The 24,456-nt window shown below is 48.6% G+C and overlaps 1 protein-coding gene across 3 annotated transcripts in view; it reads left to right on the plus strand.

Annotated features, from left to right (window-relative positions):
• The window catches only part of LOC129704464 (filamin-B), a 171,675-nt gene that overhangs the window by 37,089 nt on the left and 110,130 nt on the right, over nt 1-24,456 (plus strand). The window lies entirely within an intron of this gene.

Genomic DNA, 24,456 nt, shown 5'->3' on the forward strand with positions numbered 1-24,456 from the left:
TGTGTGTGCACATGGTGCTCTTAAAGCTGCAGGCTTGCAGGTCTGGGCACACCCTTGCACTGAGTTTGTTGTCATTAGTTTTTCAAGTCAAGTCAAGTTTATTCATCACACATACACATATACGAGATGTGCAGTGAAATGAAATGTGGCAATGCTCGCGAATTGTGCAAAAAAAACAAACTAAACAGAATGGAACAGAATCACATATTCGCATATTACATATTTGTGGGAGAGAGGGAAGAAACAGGAAAAAACAGCAATTTAAAAAAGACACCACACAACAGTAGAATGGTTCAGTGAATTTAGTCCCTGGAGAGATAGGGGGTTACAGTCCTAATGGCCTCTGGGAAGAAACTCCTTCTCATCCTCTCCGTTTTCACAGCATGGCAACGGAGGCGTTTCCCTGACCTGTGTGTGTGTGTGTGGGGAGGACATTAGCCCCAATGCACCTTGTGTCTAGCTTGGGCAGCTTACGACCCAGCGGTATGAATATTGAGTTTTAGTTTAGAGAAACAGCGCAGAAACAGGCCCTTCGGCCCACCGAGTCCATGCCGACCAGCGGCACCATCCTACACTAGGGGCCATTTTTTACATTTTATACCGAGCCAATGAACCTGCAAACCTGTACATCTACGCAGTGTGATCAAAAAGCAAGGGTTACTACAATTAAACCTCGCTTTCCCCCTCTCTCCCACTCTTCCTGTCCCTCCCCCACCTAGATCTACGACCAGTTTCACTGGCCACCTGATTAATGTCACTGTTTGTATGCCGTGTTGTCAACTCCCCCATAGCTAACAATAAACCAAAGGTAGACAAAAATGCTGGAGAAACTCAGTGGGTGAGGCAGCATCTATGGAGCGAAGGAATAGGTGACGTTTCGGGTCGAGACCCTTCTTCAGACTGATGTGGAGCGGGGGGGAGACTGTGGGCTGTGGGAGAGCTGGAAAGGGGAGGGGAAGGAGGGAGAAAGCAGGGACTACCTGAAATTGGAGAAGTCAATGTTCATACTGTTGGGGTGTAAACTACCCAAGCGAAATATGAGGTGCTGCTCCTCCAATTTGTGCTGGGACTCCCTCTGGCCATGGAGGAGGCCCAGGACTGAAAGGTCGGATTGGGAATGGGAGGGAGAGTTGAAGTGCTGAGCCACCGGGAGATCAGGTTGGTTAGTACAAACTGAGCGGAGACCAAGTGTAGGCATGGCGATCGCTTCTCCCAACACCTCCGCTCAGTTTTGGCTGATCATCTAAAATCAGTACCCCGTTCCTGCTTTCTCCCCATATCCCTCGATTCGGTTAGCCCGAAGAGCTATAACTAACTCTCTCTTGAAAACATCCAGTGAATTGGCCTCCACTGCCTTTTGTGGCAGAGAATCCCACAGGTTCACAGCTCTCTGTGTGAGAAAGTTTTTCCTCATCTCTGTCCTAAATGGCCGAGCCTTTATTCTTAAACTGTGGCACCAGGTTCTGGACTCACCCAACATCGGGAACATTGCTTCTTCTGTATGTTCCAAGTCCAATGCCCGACCCTGTAGGTGTTGTATGCTTAGATTAAACATTGCCGGCCATCTACATGAGAATGAGTCGCACACAAAATCGAAGGTAGACTCTGTCTGAAGAAGGTAGACAAAAGTGCTGGATAAACTCAGCGGGTGCAGCAGCATCTATGGAGTGAAGGAAATAGGCAACGTTTCGGGCTGAAACCCAAAAGGGTTTCGGCCCGAAACGTTGCCTATTTCCCAAGGGATTCGGCCCGAAACGTTGCCTATTTCCCAAGGGATTCGGCCCGAAACGTTGCCTATTTCCTTCACCCCATAGATGCTGCTGCACCCGCTGAGTTTCTCCAGCACTTTTGTCTACCTTCGTTTTTCCAGCATCTGCAGTTCCTTCTTGAGCGTTCCACTTTGTAGATTATCCTTCATTAGTCAGACATCGAAAACCTTTGATCCATGACAATACTACCCTGCTGTTCCTGTTCAGTTCAGGAATTAATTCATCCCTATTGCAAGAGCTGTTATGATCTGCGGAGATTTATTAATGAGCATACAAGGGGTAGACTTGCTGCTTCACAGCACCAGAGACCCGGGGTTCAATCCTGACTACAGGTGCTGTCTGAACGGAGTTTGCATGTTCTCCCTGTGACCACGTGGGTTTTCACCGGGTGCTCCGGTCTCCTCCCATGCAGGTTTGCAGGTTAATTGGCTTCTGTAAATTGTTCCAAGTGTGCAGGATAGGACTAACGTTACGGGGATCACTGGCCGGCGTGGACTAGCTGAGATGACAGGCCCTGTTGCATAGAAACATAGAAAATAGGTGCAGGAGTAGAGGCCATTCGGCCCTTCGAGCCTGCACCGCCATTCAATATGATCATGGCTGATCATCCAACTCAGTATCCTGTACCTGCCTTCTCTCCATACCCCCTGATCCCTTTAGCCACAAGGGCCACATCTAACTCCCTCTTAAATATAGCCAATGAACTGTGTGGCCTCAACTACCCTCTGTGGCAGAGAATTCCACAGATTCGCCACTCTCTGTGTGAAAAAATGTTTTTCTCATCTCGGTCCTAAAAGATTTCCCCCTTATCCTTAAACTGTGTGACCCCTTGTTCTGGACTTCCCCAACATCGGGAACAATCTTCCTGCATCCAGCCTGTCCAACCCCTTAAGATTTTTGTAAGTTTCTATAAGATCCCCCCTCAATCTTCCGGGCTTGTTTCTCTAAACTTAAAAATAAACTTGCGATAAAATTTCTGCCCCTTTTGTTCACCTTTGTGGCTGGGATTTTCCCCCCAATCACTCAGATAGAAGAATTCCAGGTAGTTGCAAGCTCTCGAAAAGTTGAGACATTGTACAGGTTGAGACCTGCTGAATCTCTCCCTTTTACCAGAAGTGTTTGTCTCGAGTTCTGGGATTAGTCACCAGTGCGTTTGCCAATGGCTGTGAATGCCGTCGGTCTATTGAGAAACAAAGCATGTAAACATCGACTCTAGTTGGTCCATTTAATTGTCCAGTCAGTGTCCTACACTTTATTTCACCGCAAAGTGGACAGCAGAACCTTTTGTTCACAGGCGGGATTTTTGGAGTAAGAATTTCATGATTGAAAGTGGGGCGAATCGGTTTAAGACCCGAAAATACTTACTCAGCGGGTCAGGCAGCATCTGTGGGGAACATGGATAGGTGACGTTTCACAGAGTACTGGAGTAACTCAGCGGGTCAGGCAGCATCTATGGAGCTAAGGAAATAGGCAACGTTTCTGTCCGAAACCCTTATGGGTTTCGGCCCGAAACGTTGCCTATTTCCAGAAGGATTTTGGCCCGAAACGTTGCCTATTTCCTTAGCTCCATAGATGCTGCTGCACCATAACTGAGTGGGTCAGGCAGCATCTGTGGAGAACATGGATAGGTGACGTTTCACAGAGTGCTGGAGTAACTCAGCGGGTCAGGCAGCATCTGTGGAGAACATGGATAGGTGACGTTTCACAGAGTGCTGGAGTAACTCAGCGGGTCAGGCAGCATCTGAGGAGAACATGGATAGGTGACGTTCCACAGAGTGCTGAAGAAACTCAGCGGGTCAGGCAGCATCTGTGGAGAACATGGATAGGTGACGTTTCACAGAGTGCTGGAGTAACTCAGTGGGTCAGGCAGCATCTGTGGAGAACATGGATAGGTGACGTTTCACAGAGTGCTGGAGTAACTCAGGGGGTCAGGCAGCATCTGTGGCGAACATGGATAGGTGGACGTTTGGGTTGAGACACATCTTCAGACTGATTCAAGAACCTGATGGTTGCCGGAAAGCCGCTGTACCTGAAGTTGGTGCAGTGGGACTTCAGCCTTCTGTACCTCCTGCCCGACAGTAGCAGTGAAATCTCATGGTTAAACTGCAGGAATATAATTTAACTTGGATCTAAAGCGAAGGCCGTATAACGCAACACAATAGAACAGCTAGGCATGCTTTAATTAAGGGAATAGATGTCTGGAGAGCCAGTTGTTTGGGCTTCTGGGCTGGAGAACTTTTGCAACCTGCTGTTCTGAGATTTAAATAAACTTGGCTTGTGCACTGTAGAATCGCAAATGTAATGTGATACCCAGTTAGTGGGTTGCACTTTAATTTGCTACCAGATGAATGAGAAATCTCATGTTGATCTACTAAACAGGAACTTGGAGTACAAGGTGATCCTTGCAGTTTCTCTATCAGTGTGAAGTATTTAACTGTAAATAATGGTGTCCAATCTGAGTAACCCCACCCAGCTGTTTGGATCATTTACTGGTAACATTAAGGGAGACTTTAATCTTGCTAAATTGCTCCAGAACTTTTGTTTTGTCGTTCCTTGTGTCTCGAGACTTTAATCTTAAACTGTGATATTCTTTTTTTGTTTTGTTTAGAGAGTTTGGTCTGTAAATGATTTTGCTGGCTTTGTGAATACAGTAACAGCAGGAAAGATGTGACTCGTTCGATGCATTCACAGGTTGCAAAACCAGGCCTTTCACAGCATCTGATGGGGTTTTAAACAAAAAAGACACAAAGTGCTGGAGTAACTCGGCAAAGTTAAAGCAAAGCTGGAGAACGTGGATAGGTGACGTTTCTGGTTGTGGCCAAAGAGGGGTCCTGACCTGAAACGTCACCTATCCATGTTCGCCACAGATGCTGCCTGACCCGCTGAGTTACTCCAGCACTCTGTGAAACGTCACCTATCCATGTTCTCCACAGATGCTGCCTGACCCACTCAGTTATGGTGCAGCAGCATCTATGGAGCTAAGGAAATAGGCAACGTTTCGGGCCAAAATCCTTCTGGAAATAGGCAACGTTTCGGGCCGAAACCCTTATGGGTTTCGGCCCGAAACGTTGCCTATTTCCTTAGCTCCATAGATGCTGCCTGACCCGCTGAGTTACTCCAGCACTCTGTGAAACGTCACCTATCCATGTTCTCCACAGATGCTGCATGACCCGCTGAGTTACTCCAGCACTCTGTGAAACGTCACCTATCCATGTTCTCCACAGGTGCTGCCTGACCCGCTGAGTTACTCCAGCACTCTGTAAAACGTCACCTATCCATGTTCTCCACAGATGCTGCCTGACCCACTGAGTTACTCCAGCACTCTGTGAAACGTCACCTATCCATGTTCTCCACAGATGCTGCCTGACCTGCTGAGTTACTCCAGCACTCTGTGAAACGTCACCTATCCATGTTCTCCACAGATGCTGCCTGACCTGCTGAGTTACTCCAGCACTCTGTGAAACGTCACCTATCCATGTTCTCCACAGACGCTGCCTGACCCGCTGAGTTACTCCAGCACTCTGTGTCTTTGTAAACCAGCACCTGCAGTTCCTTGTTTCCACACCTGATCAGGGTGACCGGCCACAAGTTAGTATATTGATTAGCAACTAGTTATACGGTGACTCTGTATTGGAGCAGTGTGGTGGGAACACAATTGTGTATTGTCATTCACAAGATTTTTTTTGAAGTCACAGTAGGGAACAGTTTGAAAAATCAATGATTTGGAATTTTAGTTTTTAATTTGGATTAAAAATTAACCATTTGGAGCCCTGCTTGAGACCCAAAATGTCACTGGTGCTGTCATATGAGGAAAGATTGAATAGACTAGGCTTGTATTCACTGGAGTTTAGAAGGATGAGGGGGGATCTTATAGAAAAATATAAAATTGTAAAAGGACTGGACGAGCTAGATGCAGGAAAAATGTTCCCAATGTTGGGCGAGTCCAGAACCAGGGGCCACAGTCTAAGATTAAAGGGGAGGTCATTTAAGACTGAGGTGAGAAAAAACGTTTTCACCCAGAGAGTTGTGAATTTGTGGAATTCCCTGCCACAGAGGGCAGTGGAGGCCAAGTCACTGGATGGATTTAAGAGAGAGTTAGATAGAGCTCTAGGGGCTAGTGGAGTCAAGGGATATTGGCGGGAAGGCAAGCACGGGTTATTGATTGGGGACGATCAGCCATGATCACAATGAATGGCGGTGCTGGCTCGAAGGGCCGAATGGCCTCCTCCTGCAACTATTTCATATATGTTTCTATGTCACCCATTCCTTCTCACCAGAGATGTTGCCTGTCCCGCTGAGTTACTCCAGTATTTTGTGTCTACCTGCTTAAGTGAAAGCAGACAGCGGGTGAGGAATGTAATACTAAATGCCCATTAGTCTGTTCATTAAACAGTGAGGGTGGGGTATGTTGCCACATGGCCTTGATTACACTCGTTACAATGGTGTTGGCTGTAAATGAGCACCTCCCTTTTGTGTGTTTAAGAAGGAACTGCAGATGCTGGAAAATCGAAGGTAGACAAAAGTGCTGGAGAAACTCAGCGGGTGCGGCAGCATCTATGGAGCGAAGGAAATAGGCAACGTTTCGGGCCGAAACCCCTTGGGTTTCGACCCGAAACGCTGCCTATTTCCCAAGGGATTCACCCCGAAACGTTGCCTATTTCCCAAGGGATTCACCCCGAAACGTTGCCTATTTCCCAAGGGATTCACCCCGAAACGTTGCCTATTTCCTTCGCTCCATAGATGCTGCTGCACCCACTGAGTTTCTCCAGCACTTTTGTCTACCTTCTTCAGACAGAGTCCACCTTCGATTTTGTGTGTGACTGGCAGCCAGAAGGATCTTATTCAATACTTCTCACATTGTAAACGTGCCGTGATCATCGTCCCCTTTGATCTGTGTTTTCACACCTTACCCTTCCATATCTCTCTGTCTCCCTCTCCCCTGACTCTCAGGCTGAAGAAGGGTCTGGACCCGAAACGTCACCCTTTCCTTCTCTCCAGGGATGCTGCCTGTCCCGCTGGGTTACTCCAGCACTTTGTGTATATGTGTGTGTGTGTATATATATGTATGTATATATATGTGTGTGTATGTGTGTGTATATGTGTGTGTATATATGTGTGTGTGTGTGTATATGTGTGTGTGTGTATATGTGTGTGTGTGTGTGTGTGTGTGTGTGTGTGTGTGTGTGTGTATATGTATGTGTGTGGTGTGTGTGTGTGTGTGTATGTGTGTGTGTGTATATGTGTGTGTGTATGTGTATATATGTGTGTGTATGTGTGTGTGTGTATATGTGTGTGTATGTGTGTGTGTGTATATGTGTATATATGTGTGTGTGTATATATATGTGTGTGTTTATATATATATATATATATATATACGTGGGTGTGTATATGTGTGTGTCACAGACTTGGTGCATTAATTATACACTATTATTGCAAGATCTTTAGTGTTGCTTTAATTATTGTAAGTTGTGTGATCGGCATGTTTAGCTCAGCTTGCCTGGTGGCAGGGAGGTTCAAACCATGCAAGTATTTGGGCTTTCTGATGCAGAAAAAGTTAGTGCGCGGGGATCGCTGGTCGGCACGGACTCGGTGGGCCGAAGGGCCTGTTTGCGCGCCGTACCTCCAAACTAAACAATACGGTTGGTTAACTTGGCTTGGTTTGCAAATGGGATTTCTGTGTCTGTTGTGCCTCTCACCCCCCCCCCCCCCCCCCCCCCCCCCCCCCTCGCCACCCATGCGGAAACAAACCCAGCAGCTTCCACATGTGGTTAGTAGCGCCATGATACCGTGAGCTAACACCTCACCTTGTAGATCGCTTGAAGTAAAAGGGGAAGTGGGTCACAAATCATTCTTTGTGCTTTAACTGAGGCCACAGGGTTGAAGGGGGAAGTGTTTCTGTCTGTATCTGATCTTCTTCTTCTTTTGTGTGGCGTGCACAGCCTACAGTTGTTGGACAACTTGTTCTATTTGATCTTCCGTTTGTACACGTCGAGTCGATTGCATTAGTCGAAACAGGGCGGACCACGCGAGGGTTGCAATTTTCCCACCCCACTGCATCTGATGGGGACTGGGGACTATGGAATACGTACTTGTTGCAGATTTACAGACGCATTAAGCCCCAGTCCCCACTTGGGAAACCTGAACGGAAACCTCTGGAGACTTTGCGCCCCACCCAAGGTTTCCGTGCGGTTCCCGGAGGTTGCAGGTGGTTGCCGGAGGTTGCAGGTAGTGGAAGCAGGTAGGGAGACTGACAAAAACCTCTGGGAACCGCACGGAAACCTTGGGTGGGGCGCAAAGTCTCCTGAGGTTTCCGTTCAGGTAGATGCAGCAATGCAACAGATGTACAAATAATTTTCAGCTGGTCAGGCAGCATCTATGGAGCGAAGGAAATAGGTTTCAGAAACATCGCCTATTTCCTTCACTCCATAGATGCTGCCTCACCCGCTGAGTTTCTCCAGCATTTTTGTCCACCTTCGATTTTCCAGCATCTGCAGTTCTTTCTTATACAAAGAATTATCAGTTATTCTAAGTAAATCAGACCATGGTGTTTTATCATTAATGTTTTATTATTATTAATGTTTAGTGTTTTCCGAGTGATCCGTAACTGTCACTGTATGTCATGTTGTTACTTGTGGGCGGAGCACCAAGGCAAATTCCTTGTATGTGAATACTTGGCCAATTTAGTAGTGTTCTTCTTATCCACGTCACAAGATTAGGAATTGTTCCGCTTCTCGGCGTCTGCGTACAACGGCGTCTTGCGCTTGTTGTGCGTGATTGGCGGAAACGGGGCCTCGAGGTGAACGCTCTTTCTTTGACCCCACGATAGTGTTAAAACCCGTGCATGTTGAGCAGCCGTAATAGCGCAAAGTCCATAGTATCTTCTTCAAACATTCAGAAGTGGTAGAGGAATGAGGCCATTCGGCCCATCAGGTCTACTCCGCCATTCAATCATGGCTGATCTATCTCTCCCTCCTAGCCCCATTCTCGGGGTGGGAGATTGCAACCTTCACGTGGTCCGCCCTGTTTCGACGAATGCAATCAACCTGCCGTGCGAAATCAAACAGAACAATTTGTCCTACAACTTTAGGCTGTGTACGCCACATGCAACAAGTAGAAGACCCTCATTCTCCCCCTATAACCCCTGACACCCGTACTAATCAAGAATCTGTATCTCTGAGTTAAATATATCTACTGAAGTTGACTATTTGAGTTGGATTTTGTTTACGATTGCCCTGATTTTGTTAATGCGGGATTATTAATACAGGTTTATAGGTTAAGTTATCCAAATTTTGTTAATTTCAGGGTCCCTGCACGCAAGGTTGACTTGCGCGGATGTTTTTGAGCTCAGTACTTTTAAGTGATGGTATTCAGCAGGAGCAAACTTGTATCACAAAGTGTACCTATTTAAAATTGCCCTGGGTTTGTAAGTAGACTTCTTAAGCAGCTGAGGTCAAGTCATGAAAACTGGTGTTTGCTTACAGACCCTCTGGAAATGAAACTAAATACTCAGTGAACCAACTCGTTCTCACTGAAGTGTGTGTGTCTGTGTGTGTGTGCATTCTTGCCAGAGTTGCTCGTAACTTCATTAAATCCCGTTTCACATTCCATCAGCATAGCCTGCAGAGTAACTGAAGGAAAACAAATCTGATTTGTGGGCTGCTCTTCGGCTTCGACTATCCGGTCGCCCTTGATTAGTTCCCGGATTATTCGCCAGCTCGGTGCTGCAAGATCGAGGCAATGCTGTTGTGGGAATTTAGGATGCAGGCGTTAAAATCCCAACCCTTTTTCCGCCATTTGAAGGGTTTGAATGGCATTCTGTTTGCACATGTGAAAACTAAGCTGGCGGTGAGACTAAAAACTGAGACGAGCTATTGTTTCCAACACAGACTTTCTTCCCCAAATTTGATTGATGAGCTGAAGCTGCCAGAAGTCTTGAAATATTGCAGCAAACATCCAGGCTCTCCTTTTTGTTTAGTTTAGAGATACAGCGCGGAAACAGGCCCTTCGGCCCACCGGAACCGCAATGGCCAGCGATCCCCACCCATTAACACCGTCCTACACGCACACGCACACGCACACACACACACGCACACGCACACGCACACACACACACAAACACACACACACACTAGGGACAATTTACACATACACCAAGCCGATTAACCTACAAACCTGCACGTCTTTGGAGTGTGGGAGAATACCGAAGATCTCGGAGAAAACCCACGCAGGTCATGGGGAGAATGGGTGCAGGAGTAGGCCATTCGGCCCTTCGAGCCAGCACCGCCGTTCAATGTGATCATGGCTGATCACCCCCAACCAGTACCCCGTTCCTGCCTCCTCCCCTTCGTTTTCTGCCCGAAACGTCGCCTATTTCCTTCGCTCCATAGATGCTGCTGCACCCGCTGAGTTTCTCCAGCACTTTTGTCTACCTTCCATTTCCCAGCGTCTGTAGTTCCTTCGTAAACCTCTGAACTATTTGGGCTTGTGTTTGGGTCACTGGTTGACCAGTAGTGCAGCCCTATTTGGGGCAGTGAAATGTATGGGAGTGTTTCAGATCCTCGGGTGGACAAGTCGCTGGGAGTTGGCCAGCTGGGGTTTCATCACTCCTGCCCGATGGAATGTTAATGCAAACTCCACCTGCTGTGTCAACATCGGCGTGGGTTAGAAGTTACAGCTTTGGCAGGCGCTGGATACTGCAATGCGAGTATGGACAAATCCCCAGTGTGGCCCTGCAAGATTATCACTATCACATATCATTCTCACTCCTGCAGCCAACATTCTCTGCATTCTGGTGAGAGGTTTCACTGAGTGAACCTTCAGACTTCCCTGTGTGTCACAGCCTGGTTTGTGTGGGTCTGACTCGTACACCCCTACTCGGAGCAGGGAGGTTCTACTGCAGTTGTACAGGGCCTTGGTGAGACCACACCTGGAGTATTGCGTACAGTTTTGGTCTCCAAATCTGAGGAAGGTCATTATTGCCATAGAGGGAGTACAGAGAAGGTTCACCAGACTGATTCCTGGGATGTCAGGACTTTCATATGAAGAAAGACTGGATAGACTCGGCTTGTACTCGCTAGAATTTGGAAGATTGAGGGGGGATCTTATAGAAACTTACAACATTCTTAAGGGGTTGGACAGGCTAGATGCAGGAAGATTGTTCCCGATGTTGGGGAAGTCTAGAACAAGGGGTCACAGCTTAAGGATAAGGGGGAAATCCTTTAAAACCGACATGAGAAAAACTTTTTTTCACACAGAGAGTGGTGAATCTCTGGAATTCTCTGCCACAGAAGGTAGTTGAGGCCAGTTCATTGGCTATATTTAAGAGGGAGTTAGATGTGGCCCTTGTGGCTAAAGGGATCAGGGGGTATCAGGGGGATACTATGGAGAGAAGGCAGGTACAGGATACTGAGTTGGAATGATCAGATCCCTTCCACTGTCTGATCATAGTTTGAATGGCGGTGTACACTCTGGGCTCGAAGGAGGGGAACCTTCTTGGAACGATTATTGAGTTTGGCCTACTGCTGCCGAATGGCCTATTGTCTTATATGTTTCCACATCACCGTCTATATCTCTTGATTCCCTTTCCCCGACTCTCAGTCTGTACAAGGATCTCGACCCGAAACTAGACACAGAATGCTGGAGTAACTCAGCGGGACAGGCAGCATCTCTGGAGAGAAGGAATTGGGTGACGTTTTGGGTTGAGACCATTCTTCAGTCTAGAACCCGAAACGTCACCCATTCCTTCTCTCCAGAGATGCTGCCTGTCCCGCTGAGTATAGATCTTTAAATCTATACTTTAAAGCATGAGGAAACATGCTCCACTTGGGGAATGGCCCTGCCGCTTCAATATGCTGCCCTGTTCTCAGCTCCTGCAAAGTGCTATTTTTGGATGCTTGCCGCCAAAGCAAGGCGCTAGCTAGACCCTGCACAGGGACCGTTTGCGCAGGTTTAGTCCTTGACACAAGCCGATATATCTGGGGGCCGGTTGAGGAAGGGGCCTGTGAGTGGATTTTATTGCCCATCACCACTGCCACTCCCCCCCCTGCAGGAACGGTGACTTCACCAGCGTGGAATGTCTTCAACAAGGTACAAAAGGTTTTGCTCACAGCTGCTTTTGTCGAAGGCTTGGCAGAAATATGACGTGCCAGAGACTGGCTCTGGCAAACCCCGCAACAGTAAATTTAACTGGAGGATCCTTTCTGTTTCTCCGGCACAGACTTCTTTAATCACACCAATAAACAGTCCGCATCAAAAACATCGGAGACATTTATTGTCCACAAACTCGGGAGGCGCTAGTCAATGGGTGACTACTTAGTTTCGTTTTAGACAATAGACAATAGACAATAGGTGCAGGAGTAGGCCATTCGGCCCTTCGAGCAAGCACCGCCATTCAATGTGATCATGGCTGATCATCCCCAATCAGTACCCCGATCCTGCCTTCTCCCCATATCCCCTGACTCCGCTATTTTTAAGAACCCTATCTAGCTCTCTCTTGAAAGTATCCAGAGAACCGGCCTCCACCGCCCTCTGAGGCAGAGAATTCCACAGACTCACCACTCTCTGTGAGAAAAAGTCTCCGTTCTAAATGGCTTGCTCCTTATTCTTAAACTGTGGCCCCTGGTTCTGGACTCCCCCAACATCGGGAACATGTTTCCTGTCTCTAGCGTGTCCAAACCCTTAACAATCTTATATGTTTCAATGAGATACTCTCTCTCATCCTTCTAAACTCCAGAGTGCACAAGCCCAGCCGCTCCATTCTCTCAGCATATGACAGTCCCGCCAACCCGGGAATTAACCTTGTAAACCTACGTTGCACTCCCTCAATAGCAAGAATGTCCTTCCTCAAATTAGGGGATCAAAACTGCACACAATACTACAGGTGTGGTCTCAGTAGGGCTCTGTACAACTGCAGAAGTACAGCGTGGAAACAGGCCCTTCGGCCCACCGAGTCCGTGCCGACCAGCGATCCCCGCACACTAACACTATCCTACACACACACTAAGGACTATTAATTTTTACAATTACACCAAGCCAAATCCGCTATAAACCTGCACGTCTTTGGAGTGTGGGAGGAAACGGAAGATCCTGGAGAAAACCCACGCAGGTCACGGGGAGAACGTACAAACTCCATTAAGACAGCGCCCGTAGTCGGGATCGAACCCGGGTCTCTGGCGCTGTGAGGCAGCAACTCTACCGCTGAGCCACCGTGCCGCCCTGGTGAGAATGCAGTCCTTCGTGTTCTGAAGTGTCATCTCTATGACTTGGGTTGATAGTTCACTGGAGATTGGCCTCTGTATACGAAAATGTGAGCGCTTTCCACACATTCCCACATGGATGTGGGTGTTTTAAGGTCATGGCCTCTGTTTAGGTTTGTTTTTGTCACCTGTACTGAGGTACATTGAACAGCAGAACACAGAGTGCTGGAGTAACTCAGCGGGTCAGGCAACATCTGTGGAGGAAATGGATAGGTGACGTTTCACAGAGTGCTGGAGTAACTCAGCGGGTCAGGCAGCATCTATGGAGCTAAGGAAATAGGCAACGTTTCGGGCCTAAACCCTTATGGGTTTCGGCCCGAAACGTTGCCTATTTCCAGAAGGATTTCGGCCCGAAACGTTGCCTATTTCCTTAGCTCCATAGATGCTGCTGCACCATAACTGAGTGGGTCAGGCAGCATCTGTGGAGAACACGGATAGGTGACGTTTCACAGAGTGCTGGAGTAACTCAGCGGGTCAGGCAGCATCTGTGGAGAACATGGATAGGTGACGTTTCAGGTCAGACTCCTTCTTCAATCTAAAATATCACTTATCCACGTTCTACAGAGATGCTGCCTGACCCGCTGAGTTACTCCAGCACTCTGTCCTTCTTTTCAAACCAGCGTCTGCAGTTCCTCGTTTCTAGGCTTGTCTTGTAGGCTGTCCAATCATTTCAAATTATTACTGTACATAATCATTCAAACTCTTATCAAACTAGGATTAGGCTTATTATTGCCACGTGTATCGAGGTACAGTGAACAGCTTTGTTCTGCAGGCTATCCAAATAGATCAGGTATACCACACATAGACACAATCAGTTCAAACTCAAGCACAACAGGTAGAGCAAAGGGGAAGATACAGAGTGCAGGATATAGTTCTCAGCATTGTAACGCACCAGTTCCAGAGACAAAGCCCAATGTCCGCAATGGGGTAGAGGTGAATCGGACAGTACCCTGGCTTATGGATGGACCGTTCAGAAGCCTGATAACAGAGGGGAAGAAGCTGTTCCTGAGTCTGGTGGTGCGCGCTGTCAAGCTTCTGTACCTCCTGCCGGACGGGAGCGGGGAGGAGGAGGAATGACCGGGGAGGGACAAGTCTTTGTTTCGTTACAAAACAGGATGGGCAAAACTCATTAGCTCTGCATAGTAACATTTCTTTCCTTCTGTTTTCGAGAACTGATGCAACAATGCTTTGAAATAAAGTCGAGCACTTCTGTGAAATGCTTGATGTGTGTGGCAGCTTTTCCTGTTTTCGGGAAGTGTCTTCCTGTTCCGTTCCATCCGCTAAGTTCCTGTGGTGGTGCAGGAAGATGGACCCAAAATGTGGAGCAACTCAGCGGGACAGGCAGCATCTCTGGAGAGAAGGAATGGGTGACGTTTCGGGTCGAGACCCTTCTTCAGACTGAAGGGTCTCGACCCGAAACATCGCCCATCCCTTCTCCAGAGATGCTGCCTGTCCCGCTGAGTTACTCCGGCATTTTGTGCCTAGTTTCAGGGTCGAGACACTTTCTTCAGACTGAGGTAGACAAAAATGCTGGAGAAACTCAGCGGGTGAGGCAGCATCTATGGAGCGAAGGAATAGGTGACGTTTCGGGTCGAGACCCTTCTACAGACTGATGTGGGGGTGGGGGGGGGGCAAGAAGAAGAAAGTAAGTTTGACATTGACTTCTCCAATTTCAGGTAGTCCCTGCTTTCTCCCTCTATCCCCTCCCCTTCCCAGCCCTCCCACAGCCCACTGTCCCCGCCTCTTCCTTTCATCTCCCCCCCCCCCTCCCCCCCCATCCATCAGTCTGAAGAAGGGTCTCGACCCGAAACGTCACCTGTCTCTAAATCGCTCCATCGATGCTGCCTCACCCGCTGAGTGTCTCTAGCATTTTTGTCTACCTTCGATTTTTCCAGCATCTGCAGTTCCTTCTTAAACGGTTGTTCTGACTGAGAGTGAGAGATATGGAAGGGCAAGGCGTGAAAATGAGAGATCAAAGAGGACTTAACTCAAGGTAGAATAGATCATTGGTTATCTGAGCAGAAGGTGATAATGTTGCATAGAGAGTAAAATGTAATCGGGGGAGCTGTCAGACGGGTCATAGAGGGGGCAGGATGGAGAGAGAGAGGGAAATCAAGGGTTGCTGGAAGTCGGATAAATCAATGTTCAAACCGCTGGCATGTACGCTGCCCAAGTGAAATACGAGCTGCGGTTCCTCCAACTTGCGTTAGGCCTCACTCTCACAATGGAGTCAGTGTGGGTGGGAGGGACTGTAGATAGACACAAAATGTTGGAGTAACTCAGCAGGACGGGCAGCATCTCTGTATAGAAGGAACTGCAGATGCAGGTTTAAACAGGTCACAGAGTCACAGAGTGATACAGTGTGGAAACAGGCCCTTCGGCCCAACTTGCCCACACTGGCCAACAATGTCCATATGGACCAACAATGCGCTTGGTCCATATCCCTCCAAACCTGTCCTGTCTAACTGTTTCTTAAACGTTGGGATAGTCCCAGCTTCAACTACCTCCTCCATACACCCACCACCCTCTGTGAGAAAAGGTACCCCTTGGGTTCCTACTAATCTCACCCACTACCTCCTCGAGATGAGAAGAACTTTTTTTTTTCACGCAGCTTGTTCCATACACCCATCACCCTCTGTGTGAAAAGGTTACCCCTCGGGTTCCTACTAAATCTTCTCCCCTTCACCTTGAACCTATGTCCTCTGGTCCTCGATTCCCCTACTCTGGGCAAGAGACTCTGTGCATCTACCCGATCTATTCCTCTCGTGGTTGGAACGGGAAGGGGAGTTTATGATGGGCACCCAGTGTGGGAAGTGTTAAAGTGGTCACTGCCTGTCTTGGCCCCCTAGGTAATGGCGGCCGTCCACACCAGCGACTGATATTCATATTAAACGTACAATGACTGGATGGTGCAATCATTAATATATTTGCTTGTGTGCTGAACGAAATAGTAGAACGTGTGTTTGAAGCATTCTGCTGCAACAAAGCACTGTTTATGTTGCGTGATTAATGGGGAGGTTTATTTGGAAAAGGTGGCCTGTGAGTCTCTGGTACATGAGGTGGTACAACAGGGACTACTGTAGTTGGTGCTGAGAGTTCATTACATTTACACACCAGCAATAACTTCTCCATTCTGTGAAAAAAGTCTTGCCATGAGTTTTATAGCTTGATAGACAATAGACAATAGGGGCAGGAGTCGGCCATTCGGCCCTTCCAGCCAGCACCGCCATTCAATGTGATCGTGGCTGATCATCCACAATCAGTACCCCGTTCCTGCCTTCTCCCCGTATCCCCTGACTCCGCTATCTTTAAGAGCCTCATCTAACTCTCCCTTGAAAGTATCCAGAGAACCGGCCTCCACCGCCCTCAGAGGCAGAGAATTCCACACTCACAACTCTCTGTGAGGAAAAGTGTTTCCTCATCTCCGTTCTAAATGGCTCACCCCTTTATTCTTAAACTGTGGCCCCTGGCTCTGGACTCCCCCAACATCGGGAACATGTTTCCTTCCCCTAGTGTGTCCAAACCCTTAATAATCTTATATGTTTCAATAAGATATCCTCTCATCCTTCTAAACCCCAGAGTATACAAGCCCAGCCGCTCCATTCTCTCAGCATATGACAGTCCCGCCATCCCGGGAATTAACCTTGTAAACCTACGCTGCACTCCCTCAATAGCAAGAATATCCTTCCTCAAATCAGGGGACCAAAATTGCACACAATACTCCAGGTGTGGTCTCACTAGAGCCCTGTACAACTGCAGAAGGACCTCTTTGCTCCTGTACTCAACTAGAGCGTGGAAACAGGCCCTTCAGCCCACCGCGTTGCCCAGCGATCACACTAGTTCTATCCTACTTATTCAGAACAATTTTACAGAAGCCAATTAACTGACAAACCTCAACGTCTTTGGGATGTGGGAGGAAACTGGAGCACCCGGAGCAAACCCACACAGACAGCACCCGGTAGTCAGGATCGAACCCAGGACTCCGGCGTGTGATATAGCAACTCTACCATTGCCGCCACTTGCCACGTGTTTCTCAGCTGCTGGTTTCCTGCGCACTAGGGACATTTCTAGAGGCCTATTAATCTACAAACCCGCTCGCCTTTGGGATGAGGGGGGAAAACGGAGCACCTGGGGGAAACCATCCGGACACGGGGGGAGCGTGCAAACTCCACCGCACCCATGGTTAGGGTGGAGCCCGGGTCACTGGCGCTGTGAGGCAGCAACTCTGCCAGCTGCACCATCGTGCCGCCCCTTACTCTACCCTCACTCCCCAAGCGTTTTATTCAAGGTAACCCACACAACGTCACAAAATCCTCGGCAATTTTATGGAAGAATATTCAGAAGTGGCCTGGGCAGCACGGTGGCGCAGCGGTAGAGTTGCTGCCTCACAGCGCCACGGACCCGGGTTCGATCCCGACTACGGGCGCTGTCTGTACGGAGTTTGGACGTTCTCACCGTGACCCGCGTGGGTTTCCTCCGAGACCTTTGGTTTCCAAAGTTGTGCAGGTTGGTCGGTTAATCCATTTAAGCCATTTGGAACGGAGACGAGGAAACACTTTTTCTCACAGAGAGTGGTGAGCCGGTGGAATTCTCTGCCTCAGAGGGCGGTGGAGGCCGGTTCTCTGGATGCTTTCAAGAGAGAGTTAGATAGGGCTCTTAAAAATAGCGGAGTCAGGGAATATGGGGAGAAGGCAGGAACGGGGTACTGATTGGGGATGATCAGCCATGATCACATCGAATGGAAGTGCTGGCTCGAAGGGCCGAATGGCCTGCTCCTGCACCTATTGTCTATTGTCTATTAATCAGCTTGGTCTAAGAGTAAATTGTCCCTGGTGTGTTTAGGATAGTTTGTAAAGACTCGGTGGGCCGAAGGGCCTGTTTCCGTGCGAAACAAAACTAAACTAAACGCACACATTTGTGTCGGTGCTTATGTCCATAGGAAGAAGGGATGGAGCATTAAATGCTTCAGTACTATTCATGGGCAATTTAACTGGAGTAAAGGCTTTATTATGCACACTGGCTGGAAAGTTGGCACCTTGTTTCCCCCACAAGGCAAAACAAAGTCATATTTCTCTCAACAGAGAATGTCTAACGGCCCAGCGCACCAACTAATGTGGTGGTAACTGGAACGTTAGATGCAACGTATATTTGACACATTGTCCTTCATCGGTGCATTGGGTATAAAAGTTGGGATGTTACGTTGCAGTTTATTTCAGTTTAGCACGGAGTCTGGCCCTTCAGCCCACCGAGTCCGCGCCGACCAGCGATCCCCAACACTATCCGACACACGTTAGGGACAATTTACAGTTTTTTACCGAAGCCAATTAACCTGCTGACCTGTACATCTTTGGAGTGTGGAAGGAAACCGGAGCGCCCGGAGGAAAGCCATGCAGGCCACGGGGAGAACGTGCAAACTCCGTACAGTCAGCACCCGTAGTCGGGATGGAACCTGGGTCTCTGGCGCTGTGAGGCAGCAACTCTACCGCTGCTCCAATCAAGTGTGGACAACTTTCCACCTCGCCAACTGTGTTGCATCTGCTATTATCATGAATTTTAAACAAATATTGACCAAAGTACTCGGCTGCTATGTTGGGCTCTGAACCGTATTCAGGCTGGTCGATAGAACGCGAATTGCAATAGTGACTTCACCAAAACTTTCCAGGTGAGGCAGAGGTTCACCTGCACCTCCTCCAACCTCCTCTATTGCATCCGCTGCTCTAGGTGTCAACTGCTCTACATCGGTGAGACCAAGCGTAGGCTTGGCGATCGCAAGGGTCTCGACCAGAAACGTCACCTATTCCTTCGCTTCCATAGATGCTGCCTCACCCGCCGAGTTTCTCCAGCATTTTTGTCCACCTTCACCAAAACTGAGCATCTCTTTTGGGGGCATGTTCCTGGTCAAAGGTTCAATCCCAAGTCCGTGTCTCTTAAATCTTCGGGAGAATTATTTTTGGGGAGGTTGCGAGGGATATTGAGCCAAACGCGGGCAGGTGGCACGAGTGTGGATGGGGCATGTTGGTTGGCAATGGCAAGTAGGGCCGAATGGCCTTTGTCCTTGTTGTATGACTCCATAACAATGACTGTGGAATTCTCTGCCTCAGAGGGCGGTGGAGGCTGGTTCTCTGGATGCTTTCAAGAGAGGCTCTTAAAGATAGCGGAGTCAGGGGATATGGGGAGAAGGCAGGAACGGGGTACTGATTGGGGATGATCAGCCATGATCAAATTGAATGGCGGTGCTGGTTCAAAGGGCCGAATGGCCTACTTCTGCACCTATTGTCTATTGTCTAATTCACTGTCTCGTGTCACTGCAGTTTGAGATTTGAGACTTGGCAAAAAAAACTCCATCTGTGAAACGTGTGTGAAAGGGGATATCCAGAGGAATGGGTGGAATGATCAGAATTTCTCGTTGGGGGATGGGGCAAATTGATACCTGGAGGACTGGCTCACTTTTCTCACGCTGCCTGACCTAGTTTGTTACCGGTCTTGCCTGGGTTGGCATAGAACACAGAATATTGCAGAAGCTGCAAGCTGCAGACACAATGCATTGGACATCTGTGAATAGCTCCGTGTGTAGCAGGGAATTGCAGGCACTGGTTTACACCGAAGATCGGCACAAAATGCTGGAGCGACTCAGCGGGTCAGGCAGAGATGTTGAATTACTCCAGCGCTTTGTGAATATCCCAATGGGCCTGTCCCACTTAGACGATTTTTCAGGCAACTACAGGCGACTAGTTCGCCGGCACTCTCCGTGAGTCGTCTCCTCAGTCGCGCAAAAAGTTGTAGCGTCTTTCACAAGGGCGGCACGGTGTCGCAGCGGTAGAGTTGCTGCCTCACAGCGCCAGAGACTCGGGTACGATCCCTTCGAGCCAACACCGCCATTCAATGTGATCATGGCTGATCATCCCCAATCAGTACCCCGTTCCTGCCTTCTCCCCATATCCCCTGACTCCGCTATTTTTAAGAGCCCTATCTAGCTCTCTCTCGAAGGCATCCAGAGAACCTGCCTCCACCGCCCTCTGAGGCAGAGAATTCCACAGACTCGCAACTCTCTGTGAGAAAAAGTGTTTCCTCATCTCCGTTCTAAATGGCTTACCCCTTATTCTTAAACTGTGGCCCCTGGTTCTGGACTCCCCCAACATGGGGAACATGTTTCCTGCCTCCAGCATGTCCAAGCCCTTAACAATCTTATATGTTTCAATAAGATACCCTCTCATCCTGCTAAACTCCAGAGTTTATAAGCCCAGCCGCTCCATTCTCTCAGCATATGACAGTCCCGCCATCCCGGGAATTAACCTGGTGAACCTACGCTGCACTCCCTCAATAGCAAGAATGTCCTTCCTCAAATTAGGGGACCAAAACTGCACACAACACTCCGGGTGTGGTCTCACTAGGGCCCTGTACTACTGCAGAAGGACCTCTTTGCTCCTATATTCGACTCCTCTTGTTATAAACCTATACTCGACTCCTCTTGTTATAAAGGATTTCTGAAGGATAGCCTGAAGGTGAATTCATTTTCAAGTCTTTGGCAGATCCGGTCGGGCGTGCAGGTAAATAATTTGCTTGCTATGGTTACAATATTCAGGTGGTGCTCTGATCTGTCGGGGCAGTTAGGTGGGAACCGAACACAAGTTCCCAGACCGTCTGCAGCAGCAAAGATCCTATTGTTCAGCAGTTTCCACAGCTCATTGATGGGTTAAATTCTTTCTGCCGTTTTCTTGAGGAATTTCAACTATTTTCACACTGCATGGTGTAGATATGCACAAGGTTGAAGATTTTTTTTGTTTGGAGTTTTCACAAACCATTGATGGAGGTGGGTGGAATTTGGAAGTCTCGATGTAGCCAAATATTTGCCTGTTTAAACACTTTCAGATGTGAGGATGGCTGAAAAATGGAGACAATACTAGTTTTGATCGATTGAAGGGAACAGGCCCTTCGGCCCACCAAGTCCACTCCGACCATCGATCACCCGTACACACTATGTTCTCTGTTATCCCACTTGCTCATCCACTCCTTACACACAAGGAGGCAATTTGCGGTGGGCCAACTGGGTGGCACGGTGGCGCAGCAGTAGAGCTGCTGCCTCACAGCGCCAGAGACCCGGGTTCGATCCCGACTACGGGCGCTGTCTGTACGGAGTTTGCACGTTCTCCCCATGACCTACGCGGGTTTTTCTTGAGATCTTCAGTTTCCTCCCACACTCCAAAGACGTACAGGTTTGTAGGTTAATAGGATTGGTGTGAATGTAAAAAATTGTCCCTAGCGTGTGTGTGTGTGTGTGTGTCTGTGTCTGTGTCTGTGTCTGTGTCTGTGTCTGTGTGTTGATCGCTGGTCGGTGCAGACTCAATGGGCCAGAACAGAACCAGTATTTACATTTAAAGCCCTGTTTCTGCGGCTGTATTTTTACCATAACCTAAAAATTAACCTGCAAACCCGCACGTCTTTTAGATGTGGGAGGAATCCCACGCAGTCACGGGGAGAACGTGCAAACTCCTCACAGACAGCATCCGAGGTCAGGTTGGAACTTGGTGCTGTGAGGCAGCAGCTCCACAGCTGCATCACTGTGTTGACCAGTTGAAGGCCGAGGGTTAAGTATTTATCAAATCAGTAGCTGGTGTGTGTGTATTATCACCATCTCGGCTGCAAAATTTTCGCTGATACGGTCTGTTTTGCTAACATTTAATTGTATTCCAAGCTTAATCAAAGAGCAAAGATAAGATTGTATTCTGCAGACGTTACCACGAGAGATTCGACACAATCACAGCATTGGAGTGAAAACATTTCGCTCTCTTGCCTTGGAGAAGTTGCGAATAAATCAGGTGCTACTTTTTGCATTAAGGTACAAAATAGTGATGTGTTTAATTACCTCCTCCATGGCCAGAGTGAGTCCCACCGTAAAGCCCCCCGTCCCACTGTACGAGGTAATTCACAAGTTCTCCCGAGTTTTCCCCTGATTCGAACTCGGAGAATGTCCGTAGCGGGACCGTAGGAGTTCGTGGATGTCCCGTAGCGGCTCGTACAAGTAATGGTAGGTACTCGGGAAATCCGGTAAACTTGTGACGTTTTTTTCAACACTGTGAAAAATGTCCACGAGTGGAAAAAATACTTTTTTACTTTTTACTTGTACGAGCCGTTACGGGACATCCACGAACTCCTACGGACCCGCTACGGACATTCTCCGAGTTCGAATCAGGGGAAAACTCGGGAGAACTCGTGAATTACCTCGTACAGTGGGACAGGCCCTTTAACTGGAGGAGCAGCACCTCGTATTTCGCTTGGGTAGTTTACACCCCTCCTTGTGCAGCACAGCTTGGATTTGGCCTTGGATGGTCAAATAGTCTGGAAATGCAGACGCAGCCCTCAAGGCTAACTTTTATCCACAGTCTTCAAATCCTCAAAACTTGCATTTAGTGTTTTTAGTTTTGTTTAGAGATTCAGCGCGGAAGTCAAGTCAACTTTATTTGTCACATGCACATACAAGATGTACAGTGAAATGAAAGTGGCAATGCCTGCGGGATTGTGCAAAACAACTGTACAGACCAGAACCAGTATTTACATTTTTTTTTAAAGACACAACAGCAGACACAACGCCCTAGTGAGATCAGAGTTTACAGTCCTGACGGGCTGTGGGAAGAAACTCTGTCTCATCCTCTCTGTTTCCGCAGCGTGAAAGCGGAGGCGCTTGCCTGACCGTAGCAGTTGGAACAGTCCGTTGCTGGGGGGGTAGGGGTCCCCCATAATGTTGCTGGCTCTAGATCTGCAGCTCCTGGTGTATAGGTCCTGCACCAGGAGATGCACTACTCTCTGCAGAGCCTTCCTGTCCTGGGCAGAGCTGTTGCTGGTCAGGATACTGAGCCTCACTCAGGTTAGGTCTAGTGTTCAGGCATGCAATTCAAGTCGAGACAACTTGTCTTCTGGCAACCCCACTGATGCCCAACCAATGCTGCAAACACACAAATCACCGTCAACGGAAGCACAAGTCTCACCTGCAACGCAACGTCCCACCTCTGGAGAGGATAAAAAGGCTCGAGACTGACCAGTCCGCCTGATGGGGAATCAGGAAAACGCTGCAATCTATTAAGCTAGTTGAGGTCAGACACTTAGAACCTCACGGTTGTTAAAAGGAAAGGAAGTGTTGACGAATGCACGGTGGCGCAGCGGTAGAGTTGCTGCCTCACAGTGCTTGAGACCCGGGTTCGATCCCGACTACGGGTGCTGTCTGTACGGAGTTTGCACGTTCTCCCCGTGACCTGCGTGGGTTTTCTCCGAGGTCTTTGGTTTCCTCCCACACTCCACAAAGACGTACAGGTTTGTGGGTTAATTGGTGTAAATGTAAGTTGTCCCTAGTGTGTGTAGGATAGTGTTGCTGTGTGGGGATCGCTGGTCTGCGCGGACTCGCTGGGCCGAAGGGTCTGTTTGCGTGCTGTTCTAAACTAAAAAAAATTACCCTCTCCAAAATCCCTCCTTTCATCTCGGCGATGAATACATTCAGCATTTGCAGTTTCGGCGCCGCAAGTTGCAGTCTGAGGTTTGCAGGACTTCTCCTTCACTGCACATGTTGAATACATGGTCCAATATTGACTTGATGCTTGAGGTAATGTCTCAATTACAAGAGTGGAATGTGGCTCGCATTCCTGCTGGATGTGCGGAAATCTATACGACGTTCCCTGCTGGAGCTGCCTGCACTGCTTCCCAGTGAAAGAATCGCGTTAGTTTTAGTTTAGTTTAGAGATACAGCGCGGAAACAGGCCCTTCGGCCCACCGAGTCCGTGCCGACCAGCGATCCCTGCACACTAACACTATCCTACACACACTGGGGACATTTTTACATTTATGCCAAGCCAATTAACCTATAAACCTGCACGTCTTTGGAGTGTGGGAGGAAACCGAAGATCTCGGAGAAAACCCACGCAGGTCACGGGGAGAACGTACAAACTCCGTACAGACGGCGCCCGTAGTCGGGATCGAACCCGGGTCTCTGGCGCTGCAAGCGTTGTGAGGCAGCGAATCTGCCGCTGCGCCATCGTGCAGATAGACACGAAATGCTGTGGTACCTCAGCGGGGACAGGCAGCATCTCTGGAGAGAAGGAATGGGTGACGTTTCGGGTCGAGACTCTTCTTCAGACTGAGAGTCAGGGGAGAGGGAGACTAGAGATATGGAAGGATAAAATGTGAAAATGACAGATCAAAGCAGAGGTTGATCAAGGAAATGTGGAATGGTACACTGTTAGCTGAGGGGAAGGTGCCATCCATAGCCAGAGACCCGGGTTTGATCCTGACTACGGGCGCTGTCTCTAAGGAGTTTGTACGTTCTCCCCGTGACCTGCGTGGGTTTTCTCCGGGTGCTCCGGTTTCCTCCCACTCTCCAAAGACGTGCAGATTTGTGGGTTAATTGGCTTGGTATAAATGTAAATTGTCCCTAGTGTGTGTAGGAT

Source organism: Leucoraja erinacea, chromosome 16 (assembly GCF_028641065.1).
Source record: "Leucoraja erinacea ecotype New England chromosome 16, Leri_hhj_1, whole genome shotgun sequence".
Classification (NCBI taxonomy): Eukaryota; Metazoa; Chordata; class Chondrichthyes; order Rajiformes; family Rajidae; genus Leucoraja; species Leucoraja erinaceus.